At 38.9% G+C, this 18,841-nt stretch overlaps 1 protein-coding gene across 4 annotated transcripts in view; it reads right to left on the reverse strand.

Moving 5' to 3' along the window:
- ANK3 (ankyrin 3) overlaps positions 1 to 18,841 on the reverse strand; it is a 618,703-nt gene that overhangs the window by 286,903 nt on the left and 312,959 nt on the right. The window lies entirely within an intron of this gene.

An 18,841-nucleotide genomic window follows, 5' to 3' on the forward strand; every position in this document is an offset into this window, starting at 1 on the left:
AATTCCAGTGTCATCTCTTTTGAGAGGCCTCCCCTCAAAAAAGCTCCCTAAATAAAGCAGCTCCCCTAGTCACTATCTACTCACCTGTGCCAAATGTACCTTTCTGTATGGCACTTATTTGGACCCAAAATTGTCTTGTTGGCTTGTTGTTTGTGTGTTTATTGTTTGATTATGTCCACTAGATATAAGCCCTATCCTTGCAGGGTCTCAGGTTCTATTGTTCACTGCTGTATCTCTGCTTATTAGAACAGTGTCTAACACAAAGGAGGTGCTGGAGGAATACTGGATGTCTGACTACACACCATGTCTACGTAAATGCCAACGAGGAATGACATTGGTTAGTAAAGAGCTCTTGCTCTGCTCTTTTATAAGCACCTGCTGTCTTCACTCTCTCAATTTGGTTGAGACCCAGTGATATCCACAGCCTCAATAGCACTCGTTTCTAGCTGGGGCATCTATACCACTTCTAGTAGAAGTGTTGGTCCAAATGGTTCTCTTGGAACAATTTCACTCTGCAAATATACACCAAGCCCAAGTGGGGTGAAGAGCAAAGGGCATCTCTTCAAATCACAATAACTACTGTTATTAAATATTTATTAAAGCACCCTATCATATATCAGTTTGAGGGTTTTTAAAACATTTGTCACATGTATTCTTAACTTCCAATTTTCATTAGTGTGATTTATACTTTCCTTAATTTGATCTAAGTCTTTATCAATTGGTCTTTTTTAGATTCACTTAAATACAAAGCTATTTTAAATCACATGCTGTTTGAATCAAAGGAGTTCAGCTACCTGAAATTTTAAAATTCCTGATCATAATGCCAAGAAATCTAATGAGACCAAATTTAGTGAATTAAATACAACTCTACTATTCATTTCCGAAATTTCTACTTAGTATCCGTAATTCTCTCCAAATCTCTTAACTACTACAATGAAATAGTAAATTCATTGACTCTGAAAAAGCTTAAAGTACCTAGTTTTTTTTCAAATCCAAGGAACAGTGCTGATAGTTACAGAGCTTTTTAACCAGTTTCAAATCTCAATATACCTGGCATTCTATATGTACATGCATGTGTGTGTGTGTGTTTGGCAGGGCAAGAGACAACTGCAATTTTAAGCTCACTGTATTTACTCATTTTGACTACAATCTTAAGGAATTAAGTGCAAATCTAATTTTATCATAAATAATTATTTTATTCCAGGGAGCTGAATGAACAAAAGTACTCAGCTAAAAGGTCAAGGAACATACAGTGTGATATTTGTTTCATTTTGTTTTTAATAAAGTTGATAAGAAGTATTTCTTACCATGTATGGAGCAAATAAAGAGTACTTATCTAAAATACTTTCTTTTCCTTTCTGGTGACAGGGGATCCAAGGAGACAGGAGCTGGATTTAATGAAGCTAAAAGAAATCTTTTGGATGAAAAATCCCTTTTAACTTTTAAATCTAATGTTGTAAAACCTTTATCTAAAACGAGAAACACAGAATTATTTGTCTTGATTTCTACCTATGATCTATCTATAGAAAAAAAAGGAAGTTGAAATTTACAAAGAAAGATTACCAATGGCTATTTCTAAGAAAGACTGGTGAAAATGAAAAATACCACACCTTCCTTAACTATTAGTTAAAAACAAAAGGTTAGATAGATGTATTTTCTTAAATAATATTAATATAAGTTTAAATCTTTACTCTTTAGCCTGAAAGCTCTACTTTCAGATGCAGGATCATGTGAACAAGAAGATGAATGATACTGGACATATTCTAGCATCAAGGCTTTAGATTAATTCTCTTTTTTGAAATCTTTATTCTGGGGCTTTCTTTCCTTTCTTTACTACCTAAGGAAGCTATTCAATATTTCACATAACTGACATGTTCTTTTCTAATACATTTTCTACTTGAGTCAATCAGAATTTTGCTACTAACAATTGTGCTACTTACAAGAAAGCAGGACAATATAATAACATAAGTGAACTGCTCTTGGGATTTTTCATCTATACTTGCGGTTTATAGTAATAGTATTTTGATATATTAGAATTCCTAAGAGGAATTTTTAAGTCACTTCTTTGAAATTTCTATGGTGAATACTTTATTAATTGGAATATTCAAGGAGCAGAATTGTGAATTTAATTTTTGGTTTAACTTAAGACTTTTCAGAAAATGTAATACTTTTTGTTTAGACCTTGGTGTTGAAAATGTTAGTCCATAAATACGTTAGTCCACTTGTGTTCCATACAGTTTAGTCACTTTATTCAGTAAGAGAGGAACTGGCAGGAGCTTGTAGTCATGAATATTATTTAGCGTAGTAGAATAAGGTACAGGAGAAAATGGAGGAGACATATTCCAAGGCATATCCTGATTATTTATGCTATATTCCTGGTCATAGTTCACTTTGTTGTGATTTCCCATTCTTGTAAACATAAAGTAAGGAGAAACAGGTTGCTTATTCAGGTTTATTATTAGCTTGGTTCTAGTAGTTGAGGTTTCATATGTGGTGCCTTATACTAATTTTTCATTAACTTAAAGCATATTTTTGTGACAACTATTTTTTCTGACTGTGAAACAAATACACACACATTGTTCTGAAAAATTAATGCAGAAAAACTTCGGCCGGGCGCGGTGGCTCACGCCTGTAATCCTAGCACTCTGGGAGGCCGAGGCGGGTGGATCGCTTGAGGTCAGGAGTTCGAGACCAGCCTGAGCAAGAGCGAGACCCTGTCTCTACTAAAAATAGAAAGAAATTATCTGGCCAACTAAAATATATATAGAAAACATTAGCCGGGCATGGTGGCGCATGCCTGTAGTCCCAGCTACTTGGGAGGCTGAGGCAGTAGGATCTCCTAAGCTCAGGAGTTTGAGGTTGCTGTGAGCTAGGCTGACGCCACGGCACTCACTCTAGCCAGGCCAACAACTGTCTCAAAAAAAAAAAAAAAAAAAAAAAACAGAAAAACTTCAAGTTTAAAAAAGTCACTATGAAGAGATAACCACTGTCTAACATTTTGGTGAACAGGCCAAAATGCATACATGCATAATTCCAGCTTTGTAACCTGAGAGGGTCCATGCCTCACATACACATAGCCTACTCAATATACCCAAGACCTCTGCTATCAAGATGTCTTACATGATCATTTTTAATACTTCCATAGTGTTCCATCATTTAACCCAACTCCTAGTGAAGAGTTGGAATGTTTCTAAATTTCATTATAAAACACTGCTATAAAAAATACAACTTTGCACATACATCTCTGCACACTTGTTTGAGTACCTTCTTAGGATAAATTCCAGGAAGTACAGACTATATCTTCAATTATATGCCTATTCAGGTACAACCAAGAGTAATTCCTATGAACAGATATTTTGTACATTCTCTCATTTCAGAGAACTGTACTGATACGCTGAGCTAAGATTTACGTCATCAAGAGACCAACTGACTATTAGCTATTTAAAACTGTGTGTAAAAATTTTAGGAAGGCAGCAAGTCTACTGTCCCAAACTAGACTATTTCTATCACACGTGAGCCAGCAGGGCTTTGGCAAAAAGCGCCCCATAGGAACTTAATGAATACAAGTGGTCAGGGTTGTGGTTTCCCATTTCATCAGGGGAATGCCCACGGACAAGGATGGAATGTCAGGTGGAAACAGATCTCCTCATTCAGCACTCGCCGTTTGGCTCCAGCAGCTGGTGTCAGGCAACGTCCAGAGGATCCCCACACCCCATGCATCCATTCATTTCTCAGAACACCTTCACCAAGCACCGTCTCTCATCTCTCAGGTGCAGGGTGGGGTGATGTGGTCCTTGCACAGGGAGCACGCTCAGTCCAGCTGATGGTGACTGCAGCACCAGGTGGACTCACAGAGGACATCTCTGTCCGAGCAATTCGGGGAAGGGACCATTAGGGCTGGTCCGGGGAGGGTGGATGGGGTGGGCTGCCCTGGGTGGAGCTCGACTTGTTCTCTGGTCACCCAGTGGATATTCCTGAGCCTCTTTCTTTTGCTACCTCTATGGTAGAAATGCCAACCCCTCACTTTTCTAGTGTCCCTTGCAGCAGAAGGGGGCTGTGACATGAAGTTCTGGCCAGTGAGATACAAGCACAAATTGGCTGGGGGCTTCTGGGAGGGCATTTTCTTTTCCTGTGAAAGGCACTGAAGTGGCTGACCCTGTCCTCACTTCTTTCTGTCTTGAATACAGATATGAGGTATGGGGGTAGGCAACCAAGGAGTGAGGTTGAAACTAGTCCCAGCAGTTGTCTACCTGCAGACTGCTTGTTTTGCGGGAGAAAGAAACCCCTCCGTTTACCTCATTATTAGTCAGATATACTACTGTTTGTAGCTGAAGGCATCCCTAAACAGTATGTCACTCCTCCAATGATTTGTGTCTGGATAAGGCAAGAAAATTAGAGGAGAAGGAGGAACCCAGATAGGTCAAAATAGGGTGGATTGCTGTGGATTCAGAACGTGCAACCTCAACAACTATCTTATGCTATCAACTATGCCCTTGGCAAGGTGGGGAGGCATGGCTAAGTGTACAGGGTGACATTTCCCCTGAGTGTGAAGGCCCCAAAGGGCATATGAGTATGTTTTTATTAAAAGCATGTTGACAATGCCCAATAAGGAATTTGAAACAGCATGACTTCCAGTCACACCAACTTCAGAAGTACCCAAACCCAAACCAACAACCTTAAAATGAATCATAGAAGAGTAAAAACGATGTATGTATGAGAAACAAGAACGAAAAAAGCAGTACATAAACCAAGGCTAAGGGAATGTGTGTATATAATGTCCTTTTTAAATCCTTTCTTTTTCTTGTAGAAACATTATAATTTTATAGAAAAAGGTAAGATCAATTAGTTTTTAAGCTAACAGCCAAGGTCTTACCAGCCCATTGGAGTTAAAAGAAAGGAAGAAGATTTTTATTTTCTTTTAAGAGAAAAAAAAACAGCATCTACATTATTGTGTATCTTCAACTGAGTAGTCTAAAGATATGATTATTCAAGGCTGCCCAAGTGATCTAGAAGTGATATAAAGAGGTATCCCATGACAAGAAAGAGCTAATGATAAAAATGTATATAATTTGTTAAAAAACAAGACAATGAACATGCAGATTACAGCCATAACAAACCAAATAGCCTACTACTAAACATTTCCTAACGTAATGAGAAAATAACAATCATTTTTAATGTGGACAATTTACAAAATTATAAATAAATGGGGAGGAACCATATGTTTCAAATAAAATAACAAAAAGAGCTCCCACATAAATACAGACACATTTTCTATATTTCCAAAGGGTGAAGGACAACATCCACCTTTTGCGGATCTATTTCTCTGAAAGCAAATACCCCCAAATCACCACACATTCGAATGTAAATAGAAGGTGTGTAATAAATTTCAAGATATGAAAAACACAAACTTTAAAATCCAAGCGGTCAAGGCTTCAACTGCTATAAATATTTACCACTATTTCCCTGCATCTGCACAGTGCCTGAAAAACAGATGCTAAAATATTTGTTGAAAAAAATGGAAGAATAGAGGAAAAATGAGAGAAGAGGAAAATGAAAACCTTCTTACATTAGCAAGATGTTTTTTATAAAGGACTTAGCTTTATCTGTCACAGAGAGAGATGTCATTCAATGTAAAAAGCACATATGTTGCTAAATGATATTCAAGAAATCAAAAATAAAAGATACTTTCTTATGAAGTAGGTTATGGATCCACATGTTTTGAAGATCACTCTAAATTCTCAAACTCCTGGCCTCAAGCGATCCTCCTGCCCTGGCCTCCCAAAGTGCTAGGATCATAGGCGTGAGCCACTGTGCCCAGCCACGATCACTCTAAATTATATTAATCAAAATCTGACAATATCTATCACCATTTTTACTAAGCAGTATTCAACTGTTCATCGTCAAACATCTAAAGCAATAAAGGGCAATCTGCTCTTGGAAGGGAAGATTGAATTATATAATATTGAATGACATTACAAACATTTACCACTTAGAAGCATTTTTCTCTTGGTTGTCTAATGTTTAAGAAATACCTTCTGTTGGCGGATACTTAGAAACTCATCTATTAAATTCTCAACCAAGATTTAATCTGAAATATGCTCTTTCATGGGACAATAAGGAAGAATTAGAGATTTCTTAGCACTTCCCAAACACTTTACATTGACCACTTCAGGAAATTTTCCCAACAATCACCTGGAGAGATGGGTTCTTGCTGTCTCTATTTTACAGAAACAGACTTAGTGAGGTTAATGAACAAACCCAAGGCCACACAGTAAGCAATGCAGGTGACACTCACACAACAGGAAATCCGGGAATCTGACTCTAGAGCTGACTGTAACCAGCACAATAAACTACGATTGTGCCAGCAGCAGTGACAGTGATAATAACAGATAATAATACCAATAATGGATTACACATACAGTTGCTGAAACAACTTCACATATATTTAATCTTTATAAGTTATACCAAACCTTAGTTTTCCGTCTCCTGCCAAGGGCAAGATACTTATGTTTTAAGACCAAAGGATTCAATTACTGTACTTGGAAATTCTTTGTCAAAAACCAACTACTTTTTTCCTGTTTTCACCTTAGTGCCAGTGACCCTGCCAGGAAAGGAGACCTCTCCTCCAGGTCTCTGGGATATTATGATCTAGACAGGCTGAGAACTTTCTTTGCTGCTTTCACTATGGGTATATGTCTGAAATTGTTACTCTAGCAGAAGAAGAGCAGATAATAGATTTTTCATGTCTGACATGTTAAAGGAAGAGAGGAAAAGAAGAAGAGAGGAAGGGAGGAAGAGAGGAGGCAGGCACTCAGGATTCAGAGTAACCTGGTAGCTAACTGACCTTGGGCGAGTGGCATAACTTCTGTGAAAATGAGAACATCCTCTTTACAGTGTTATAAGGATCAAATGTGATAACGTATATGAAAGTCCTTTGTAAATAACAAATCAATACACACCTTTTAAGATCTCAAAACTTATATTTTCTCACAGTTTCCTTCTTTGGTGTCCTTGTCTGTCCTTCTCAAAGCTCTGCAGCCCATAAGCAAACCCTTCATGCAATAAGCAAACCTGTCCTACTGTCATTTTTATTCTTAGTCTATTTGCCTAACTATAACCACTGCATGAACATCTTATTTTAGCCTCCAGGGAAAAGGCATCTCCCCTCCTTTGCTAATGTTCTTCCAATAGATTAACATTATTAAAACGTTCTATTTACACTTAAGTTAACTGAGGCAGAAGTGCCACAAACATGAAGTCTTCAGGGAGAGAGAAGCATTAGAGCTTCCCGGACGCTGGGACCCTGTGAGACGCCTATTACTGAGGTGGACGGCACAGACGGCCTTACATAACCGTTCCTACCAAATGGGAGCCTGGCGTGACATCTGACAGAAGACTTGCTCCTAAAAGAGTTCATTTAAATTTTTCATTAGACTGCCATTATGAAAAATTGAAACAGAATATTCTCCAAGTAGGGGAACAGTTTGCTAAAAAGAGGATTAGAATTTGCAGTTACCTTTTTAACCATCTTTGCAGGACTCTATGCTTCCTATGCCTAAAATGTCAAGCAAGTGTTGGGCTTTAAAATTAGGGAAAGAAAAAATCTGAATTCTTCCTCCAGCCAGAGAAAGAGGCTTTCACTTTGACATGCCTTGGACGATAATTTCCCATTATTAAAAGCCTTTGTCCTTCAGGCAACGGAGAAAAATGTGCTAAAACAACAATGGTTACCTTGCCTCTGGAGTGCTCATCAGCACACTGCTAAAACGCCTTTTATTTCCCTTCCCAAGGTGATTAGGCTGGTGGGGTGATGGAAGCAGAACTACAGCAGAATTACCAAGCTGGGAGCCCATTCATTCCCCCTGCTGCACTGCAGATCTTTCTGACCCAACTCCCGTGTCCTCGGTGACATTTAAGTACAGAAGGCGAGCTTTCCTTTCAAAACGGATGCAGCAATCCAAAGTGCACATGAGGATACCCATGGGTTTTAGAAACGAAATATTATCATGCTGTCGATCCCCAATATTAAAACGTTTCAGTCTTGGGGGTGTTTTCGAGAGAAGGGAGGAAAAAGAAATCTGTATTTCAGATGGTGGGAGCCTGCTGTGAATGCAGATGGAAATTTTATGGCTTGTCTAAAGCTAGTCTATTTTAATAAAGAGAATAAATTACAGCAGCAGTGCAATTTCATTCTATACTCCATGTGCTGCAATAACGAAGTAAAAGTAGCCCTCCATCCTAGAATCCTGTACCTCTCTGCATTGTTCAGTTTATTCCAACCCTGACTCTGAAATTTATTTATCAAGGAGAGCACATTAGCTAAAAGGAAGAGAAAAATCTCTAGGGGCAATACATGATTCCCCACCACCACCACTCCCCCACCCCTTTCTCTCTCTCTCTCTCTCTCTCTCTCTCTCTCTCTCTCTTTCTTAAAGAGACAGAACAGAAGTACTTTTTGTCTGGTTACCAAATGACAGAGCCTCACATTTTGTGCACCAGTACACAATCACGGAGAAGGCATAGTTGTGGGGAGGGTTTGATTTGGTCTCCCACCACCTTGCAAGGCTGATGGGATACCAAAGCAAACATTATTTCTCCAAACTCAGGGAGATAGACTGAGCTATTCAGCCTCATCCATGACATTTATTGATCATTTTTACTAAATTTACATGAATTGATCATCTATTCCACCCTACATGGAGGGCGTACACACCACACAAAGTTAAGGTATAATCACAATGGATTCCTGCCCATTTTTACCATAAGTGGAAATTAAAATAGAGCCAAATGAAAATATAAAAATGGAAATGATTTGAAATATATTTGACAGGCTGGCAACGGACCTGCTCCTCCTTCAGTAACAATTAGACATGGAGAATTCTCTCAGGTGTTTTAGGAGCAACAGACTGAAATTCTATAAGGGCAAATTTTAAATCCCCGTTCTTGATCTATGCATGTACTTCTGCACGATTCCCTGAAGCGAAAAAACTCCTGAAAGGAAAACATAGTTTTAAAGAACCTTCTTTGACATGTTAGTCTGACATATAACCTCTAAGAATGAACATTAACATCCAACAATGGGGCCAGGCCCTGTGGCTCACGCCTGTAATCCTAGCACTCTGGGAGGTCCAGGCCAGGGGATTGCTTGAGCCCAGAAGTTAGATACCAGCCTGTGCAGGAGCAAGACCCTGTCTCTACAAAAAATAGAAAAATTAGCTGGGCATGGTGATGTGCACCTGTAGCCCTAGCTACTTGGGAGGCTGAGGCAGGAGGATTGCTTGAGCCCAGGAGTTCAAGGTTGCAGTGAGCTATCATGATGCCACTGCACTCTAGCCCTGGCAACAGAGTGAGAACCTGTCTCTGTTAAAAATATATATCCAACAATGGTACTGGAAATCCTAACACCGTCTGCTTCAAGGAGAGGTACGACACTGGGGAAGGGGGCAAAGGAACTTTCAAGGGTGATAAAATGCTCTGTCTTGTGGAGGGGATGGGAAAAATGACTGTATGCATTTGTCAAAACCGATTAACTATATACTTAGGATCCACGCATTTGATGGCAAGTAAATTATATCTCAGTTAAAAAAAAACTCCCTGGAAACACTAAAAACTAGTAAGATTCTAAGCACAGACTTCTTTTCAGCATTTTCTAAACATATAGTTGTAAGACAAACAAGCAAATAAAAATGAACCCGTGTGGCTGAACATTTATATATGAAAGCTGAGGGATTCCTGGTGCCACATGTCTCTGCTTCAGTGATATACTTTACTAGGACATAACCGTAAAGAGTTCATTGTTATGAGATGAAAGTAAATATCTCCAAGAATGCAATTAAAAGCTCTACATTAAATTGCAAGTTCAAGCTAACATTCTGGGCTGGGCTTTCCTGTCACATCCCCCATGCTGACACAAGGGACCCTGGGACTTCCCAGTCATATCTGAAGTAAACGGCACAGCTGTGGTCTAAAGCACAAAAGACTGAGCCTAAGAAGGTCTCTTTCCATAGAATATGTGCATGCCTCATTTTATGAGAAACTGAATATCCATCTTCAAACACAGATACATCAAAGATACAATTATTCTAATATAAAAGGATTCCTTTACATTGTTAAGTGGCATCATGTATTTTACAATTATTACATCCAGTTTAACATAATTTATCTATTGTACTGAACGGTAGGTACCTGTATTATCTTTTAAAAACCCAATGAACTGTGAACTTTTTTTCTCTCATTTTTGTCTAGTTTGACTCTCATCTAAACTAACTTCTTTTATCAGGTTAGATACCTGTTTATTTATTTCTGCTAGAACTAATAACTGCAAATGCTGATATACAACTGTCAGCTTAATAAAATCAAACACACAGATTTGCAAACACACACGAACATAAACATACTAGAAAAAGAATCAGAAAACAGTATCATGAATTATGGGGTAATGGCATTCCTTACTGGTAATTTGGGCTTTAATACTAAGGCAATATTTTTCATCAAAATATATATGTATGCATCTCCAGAAGTATTTTATAAAAAGGTCAACTAAATACATTTTAAGATTTTTGCAGGAATCTTTAAAATGTAGCTTGAAACTTGAAACAATCTTTCCATAAAAGTAGCACATTTCAGAAAAGTTAAATCTGGTGCATGCTGTTTAGAATCAGTTTGGCAAATTTTCAGAGCATTCTTACATCTCAAGTGTAATTACGCCCATTTTTTTAAAACAGAAATACAAGGGAAAACTATTCTCCTACTAAATTATTTTTCAGGGTATTTCTTTTCTTTTTCATTTCTCTAAATTTCTGAAAACTAAACTTTTAATGCTGTTAAAACATGTGAAAAAGAAATGGATTGAATTAAATTGATCATGAAAGTTTACTGAGGATGATTTTCTTCTACTTTTTCTGTTTTTTAAAAATCACTATACAAATATTACTCTCAAAGTAGAAGGATACATTAAAACATGACACTGTTTTAAAGGATTTATCATGAATATAACAAATACATTACAGTATATGGGAGAACATGAATATCCCATTACAGGTCTTATCATGAAGATTTTCATAGTTCAAACCTGAGAAGCCTTTTAACTACCATCTCTAACATTCCCCATGCCCAGTTAATAACAGCTTACACAAAAATCAATGGCTTCAATACTTCTCAAAATAATCCAGTAATTATTCTCCAGGCTGCTAATTCATTGTCTCCGTGGACTGCTATTTTCTCAAGTGTTCCAACTCTAGGACTTCGGCACTTGTTAGCAAGTACTGAAAAACCAAGTTCAACATAAGACAACACTTCTTTGCAAAAATGTTAACAGTTGACAGCAATAGGGGGAAGCAGAAGGAAAGGAGAAGGCACACCTTAGACAGATGGAAGCCTCTGCATTCCTCCCTCAATCCAAGGTATAACCAGCCTCTCAGACACTCACTTCTGACATCTCTGACAGTCCTCCTAGGGTTTTTTCTTTCTTTTTCACCTATGTTTGGTAAGTCTTCATGTCCCATCAAACTTTCTCCTGAAAGTTTTTCTACCCATGCAGTCTACAGCATCTGCCCACATGTCCTCAGCCTTCAGGACCAGGTTCAATCTCCACATCTGTCTCATTTCTACCCTCTCTCCTCATAGACATGTGCCTTCATAAGGCCTCCCCTGCACTTTGTATGTTTCTATGTTGACTACAGAGACTGGGTCTCATTTTTTAAATTTATTTTTTAGAAACTGGGTCTCATTCTATTGCCCAAGCTGTAGCGCAATGGCACCATCATAACTCACTGTAACCTCAAACTCCTGGGCTCAAGTGATCCTCCTGCCTCAGCCTCCCAAGTAGCTAGGACTGCAGCTGTGTGCCACCATCCCTGGCTAATTTTTTAATTTTGTAGAGATGGAATCTCGTTATGTTGCTCAGGATGGTCTCAAACTCCTGGCCTCAAGTTATCCTCCTCCTTTAGCCTTCCAAAGCACTGGGATTATAGGTGTGAGCCAACATGCCCAACCGTGACTATTTTCATTCTATTAAACTTGTCTGTTTCTCTTACAAGGCTACCAGTTCCCAATGGACTAGAAGCATGTTTTATTTCTCTTTGTATCCCCAGAGCACATAAATGTTAGTGTAACTGAAATGTTGCAATGCTGTTGAATCAAAATAACATGTATATATTGTATTTCATATTCACTGCACTTCAAAAAATACTCAAATATTTCAGAATTTTGTTCTTTTTATGTCCTTATTATGAGATAATTTTTCTGTAAAAATAATTCCACATACTTGTTAGTTTCTAAGGATTCAGTCCATCAGTGTTAGTCCCTAAGAAGCCAACTGTTTATTAATTAAATTGGTTAGTCTGAAATATATAAAAAAACCAAGATTTCATAAATTTCAATGCATTATATTTGTTCCTATCTCGTATCCAATATTGAAATATTTCTATCTGTTCTAGTGAATTCTAGTGAATACTTTTATGATAAAGAAGGTAAGAAAAGAAAGCAGAGACAAAAATAGAAGGGCAGAAGTCAAGTGGAAAAATAAAAAAGAGAGAATGAACAATGTGGGGCATGGGGTTGGTCCTTAATTATTTAGAAAATAATTTCTCAGTATGAGGCATAAAGTAATGGGAGATACTATAATGGAAAACACAGACGTATTAGAGGAACAAAGATTTTGCATCTTTATAAATCTATACTTTGCTGCTGTTTATAAATGTTCCAATGTGTTCACAAATTAGTCAAATGTATATATTTCAATGCCAGGAGATAAAACTAAAAGTTAAAGAGAAAGGATAAAATTAATGGGCAAAACAGGAACAAAGTTCCCATGAAAATGGACTGAACAGGCTCTCAATTGCCTTCTCCCCAAAACAACCATGACCTTGGCCCCTTTTACCAATGGTGGCAACAGCTGAGGATGTGCTATATCAACATATCATAAGCTGGACAATTCACGTGTGAAATATTCACATCAATTCTAGGTATCCTATGATGGCTAAGAAGGGATTTAAGGGGTATGGCGACTCTCTCTGTCTTATGAGGACCAACTAAAGAAACAGGGAGCGTTTAACTTGGAGAGAAGCAGCATACCAACATACCACTATCCTCATCTATATAAATAGCTAGCATATGGGTGGACATAACAGGGTGCTAGATTTAGTCTCAAAAATAAGAGAGCATGTTCTAGCAATCAGAACTGTTCAGAAACGGGGACTATGTTCGGAGGTAGGACATTTCCACTCGCAGGCGATTCATAAGCAGAGACTCACAAAGCACAGAGCTACTGTCAAGGAGAGACAGGCTCTGCAGAGGTCCCTGGCTCAGGGACCTCAATGGTCCCTTCCATCTCTAAGATTCTTTAACTCTAGTGACTCTTTGGGAATTTTCCATGCAACTCTGTCCTTCAAAACTGATGCATTTGTCCTTTACATAAACCTATAGGTTCAAATTCAGATTTCTACAATAGCACTTCTCTTCACTTAAAATAAATGAAAGCATTCATTTATTCACTCTAAGGAAGTGACTGAATCATGTATTTTCATCTGCTGTCCATAAGTTACTAATATATTAAATATGATTTGAGTGATTGATATAAAAAATGGAGGTATGATAAATAGATTTTTTTAACCTAGTATTCATTATAAAACAATTTGAAATTATGTTTTTTGCCTCAATCATGTAAATTTGAGTAAGAAGGGATTCGCTTGCATACATAACATTTTAGTTATGTAACTTTGTAGCAGCCCTTATCAAAACATTTAATTAAACAATGGCAGGCTCCCTCTGGCTAGGACATGAGAAAGGAAACTAGAATTAAATTAGAAAGTCGTAATGATCTTTATGTCTGTTTATGTCCAATACCCTGGGGGAAGGTGGCAGCCAGACCAGGGGCCTCTTGTGGGGGCAGAAGGTTTAAGTATTCTCTCTTGGCTAAGGTGGGGTAGGTGGGAGGAGGAGACAGCTTTGAAAAGTCAAAGTTGGTAATAATCAAAACAAGAATGCAGGTAAGTGAGACATGAGACTCCAGGAGCTGAAAAGCCAGAGAGATGAAAGCAAAGAGATTTAGCTCTAGATAAGACCCTAAATAATGAAAGCAGGAATTGTTGCCCAAAGCTGAATTTTATGTACTTTCCTAGATTCACCATGGCATGGCACGTGGAAGGGTCCCCTCTGTGTAAATATTAGGAAATGGCAGAAAATTTAGGAAGAAATAATGCCCACTCATGGCACTGGAAATTTAAAAGTAGGAAATTGATTCCTAGAGGGAAAAAGTGATATAAGAATCACAGAAGGCAGGCAAGGCCCTCAAAGGAAGCAAGACCAAGATGTTTTAGAGACAGGTGGCATAGAGAACCGCTCTTGCTCGATTTACCCCACCACACTCCACCAACTCTAATATGTCCTTGGGGAGAGGGGCACGGCCATTCCAGTTCTAGCACCGGAAGTCCCACAGCCTGGGAAACCAGGCCAGGTGGTCACACTAACCCCAGGTGAATATGATGCAGCCTCTTCTCTCACCAGTTGAAAGTCACTGGCCTAAAAGAATCACAGATGAGCTAATGAAGGCTAGAGGACAAGCATAGAACCCTAGACGGAGAGCAGTGTACCCACTGTCATTTATTTGGGACACACCATGAATCATGTTCCCGCCCAGGGGACTTGCCGTGCAGTAGGAGTGGGGGGGGGCACTGCTGGAGCTGGGGTGGAGGAAGGTTCTCAGGACCACTGTGTCAGGGGCCTCAATATGACAAGGACAAGGAAAAGGGCTCAAGTTGCACACTTAGGAGCCTTGCTGACATTCAAAATCAAACCTTGTGACTTTTTTCATCTAGATGTCTTCACAAAAAACTATAATTCCATGTAGAGTGTCTTAAGTTTTCTGACAGATACAAACAGCTGTAACATAATAGTTAAGATGAAAGAAATGACATCCAGCTGGACAAACCAGTGTTCTAGGATGAAGGGAGGATTGCAGATGAGCCCCAGGAGTGGGGACAGTTTGTAGAGATGAGAATGAGGGAAGGAGAGACTGCAGGCAGAGTGACCTGAAGACCAGTGGTGGGAAGGTAGAAGATGCTCTAGGAGTGGTGCAAAGTAGAGTTGTTCCTACTAGAACTGAGGTCAACTAGTGGACTTATGGGAAATGAGGTTATAAATGCCAGCTCTGGCTTGAGAATGGAGGACCTGGAATGCCATGCTTAAAAAAAAAAAAAAAAATAACCAGAAAATCAGGAGATCAGAAAACGGGAACACCATGGTTTAGGAAAAAGATGAAGTGGTATTGTCCTTTGTAGCATTTTTTCATAATAATAAAAATCAAAATGAACTAAATATAGAAAGACAAGAGATTATTAGTTGGCTACATTTTGGTATAATCATAAAGTAGAATGTTATAGATCCACAAAAAAACACAGGAATATATTTATTGAAATGGACATATGTTCATATTATATTTTTAGTGGGAAAAATGAAATAGCAAAACAGGAGGTACCATCATTATCTCATCTCCATTTATTTTTGAAAAAGAGGGAGAGGAAAAAAAGGAAGAGAAGGGAGGAAAGAAAAAACCAAGTCTATATGTGCACAGAAAAACACTGAATAACTCTATTTTGAAATGATAACAGCCACGTTCCTCTGGGTGATCTTTGCCTCCCTGTGTTTAATGCTGTTTCTGCAGTGGACATCTATTACTTACATGATAAGAAAAAATAAGTTCGAAGAACACATAGAATGTTCTAGCATATTACAAGCAATCAAGCAGGGAGTACAAAGTGGCACAACAGGTATTAAATACCGTCAAAAGCTCTTACAGAAATCTTCTCTGGTTTGACAGTTAACACTTACTGAGAAAAGCTATCGGTTCTTGGTCAGTTCTTGGTTTGTCTACTTTTCTGCAATTGTCCTGGGAAATTGCAGAATTACACTTCAGCTGACTAGTTTACCCCAGGTGATTTTTGCTCTGGGAGTCAAGCAGCCACTGCCAGTGGGAGACCTTTAGTGGGAACTCAAAAGGCAAACCCATTAAAGGCCTTTTTCCATTAAGGGAGAAGAGGACTCGCCTATCACTCAATTTAGAAAATCTGCGAAGCAGACCGAGACACCTGCATGGGAGGCTGGGGTGCTGCCACGGAAGAAGAGAGCCGCACTGGGGCCTGTGAGGAAAGCCACTGCACCTCGCTAGAACCCGAGCCTCCTACACCACGTTTCTTCCTAATAGAAATTTGGCTCTGGTTTTTAGCTGTTCTTTTTGGAATACATATCCCCGTCCCCGACATAAACACATCCACGTATTTATCAGTTACTTATTTATTTATGTACCCTCTGCTTGTGATTCACTTTAGCAAATTGACTTCTCTTTCCCATTTTAACTGACGACGCTCACTAAATATGCTTTGCATAAAACAAACTCTGGTTTCTTCCAAGTGGACGAGGGGAAGAGGAAAGGAATGGGGAAGTGGGAGGAATTAACATTTGCTGAATTACTGCATTGTGCCGGCCACTCCACGTTCAATTGAATTCAGTCTTCCTAACATGTCTTTGCGGTGGGTGTTCTGGGTGAGGGTGCAGAAGCTCAGAGCTTAAGTCACCGGCTTCAGACTCCACAGAGGAGAAGTAAGAGCATCGAGATTCAAACCCAAGCCCGGCCAACTCCACAGCTCACCCCCTCATTGCACAGAGCCAACAAAAATCCGTTTTCCTATTATTTCAGAGATCCCCAGTAGCACTTTAAAAAACAGGCCAGATTAAGCTCCGCGTGCAGGCACAGCACAGACCGTATTAATAATTTAGGTTCCGCTAAAGCTGAAATGGAGCTCTAGGAAAACAGGTCAAAGCCGAGGATGCCAGATGAACGTGAGAGCCCTCTCCCTCCCTGGGCCCCAGCGGAATCCTAACTAATCCACCAGAAAGCAGATAAAAACATAATGCCTATCAGATGCCAAATGGACGGCTATATAATTATTTTAATCTTATCCTGTGGAAAATCCACTGAAACACGTTACGTAAAATCAAATTACAACCGGCCGCCGAAGACACAGCCTTTCCGTGGAGAGATCAGAGGAAGACCGGGATCTGGACTCGCACACATGGGAGCGAGGGAAAGACACTGAGCACGACTGGGAATCAAGGCCAGGGCTCGCACTGGCCAGGGCATGACCCCATCAAGCAGGGAAGACACACATTTTAAATGTATTCATGCTCATCTCAGAGATCCAATTTCAGCTGAGATGGGGCACATTGAAAACCTTACAGGCTGGAATTTGAGGAGCGTTATCAGGATCACTAATTCTGTACTAACGAAGACAAGTGAATGTGTGAATTTCATATGCCTGGATTCCCAGTATTAATATATTAATTCCATTTGGAATAAATGTGGATGGAATAAATGTGCATAACAAAGTCGTTTATTTTTAGATGGCAAAGAACTGACTCCAGCTGAAGCAGCATAGTAAAACGGGATCGTTAACAATGGCCATGCTTCAAAGGAAAGAAATTAATTACAGGCAGCGTTTTTAAACATCAATATGGTTATCTTCCTGTTACTTAAGGACAGGCAACTGTATTTTGAGTGTTGACAGAGCTAAGTAAATATACTCATAATGTTATTGAATCAGGTTGCCAGTGGCCAAGCCACCGCACAGAGGGACAGCAGGTCCTTACAGTAAGAGGGAGGGAGTAGGGGACAGTGTGGGGATTCAGTGACCTCAGAAGCTGTGTGCCTTCCAGCACTCTGTCTCCTTCACCCCTGACCAGCCAGGTGGCATATATGTGGCAGGGAATTAGGAGACTGGAGATTTTGGTGGTTTACTAATAGAAAGCAAAATGCATTGTTCAAGGTTAGGGTTTTGACAAATGTTGCTTTCCTAGACTATTGTAAATCCACAGTGCCAAGATCAATTATGGTCTTTTTGTACCTGATTCAAAATTGCCCTGGGCTTTGCAATAATACTTAACATCGCCATGAAATATCTGAAGATAAAAACACAAAGCTTTAGTCATGCACCCATTGTTTAAAAAGCACTTTTTAGCTAGTATTTACTATGTAAAAACAAATGAACAGTAACGTTGGTGATGACGAGAGAGGCATAAAAATGATATAAAAATCACTTATATATAGAAAATAAAATAATGGAAAATGACAGTAAAAGCCTTCACCATATGCAAGAATCTTATATGACTGGTGAATAATCCACAAGCAGAATAGTGAAATGGGGGTGGGGGTTAGAGTCCAATAGTCATGGGTTCAAGTTCTATCTCTGCTTTCTGCTGTTACTGAAAAATTCAATATCTAAGCCTCAATTTTCTCGGCAGCAGAATGCAAGTAATGCCACCTCACTCAGAAGGTTCATTCCAGCATTAAGTGAGACAATTGCCTTTGGCACCTACCAACTATTTTACTGTAAATTGAACTTAACTTTTGTTAGTAAATTTCCTATCAATTCAAACTGAGGCTTGCTAAAAAATCCTAATTTCTGAATCATCAAAATTTTTGAGAACTCTAATTTTTGCCAAGTCCCCTCACTCAAATTAAACTTTTTATTCACTGTTCCTATAGCTAAGAAAAAAAGTCCCTTCATAAAGCCTGTGAGATCTTTTCTATCTTGATAATAAGGAAAGAGTCTGGCAAAGCCCATGGTGACTCAATTCTAACATTTTGTCTATGTCATCAGCTGAAGTAGCTTTTTGATGTTGGTGTCAATTTATTACCATTCTACAAAACTGCACTTTAATTTCTAATCTAAACTCGAAAAAATCAGTCTGTCTTGAGGCCCTGAGTAAGTTATTTAAAGCCAGCTTCTTCCACAACTTTCTCATAAAACCGATAAACATGGAATAGAAGGCACTTGCAAACATGTGG

Source organism: Lemur catta, chromosome 14, assembly GCF_020740605.2.
Source record: "Lemur catta isolate mLemCat1 chromosome 14, mLemCat1.pri, whole genome shotgun sequence".
Taxonomy (NCBI): domain Eukaryota; kingdom Metazoa; phylum Chordata; class Mammalia; order Primates; family Lemuridae; genus Lemur; species Lemur catta.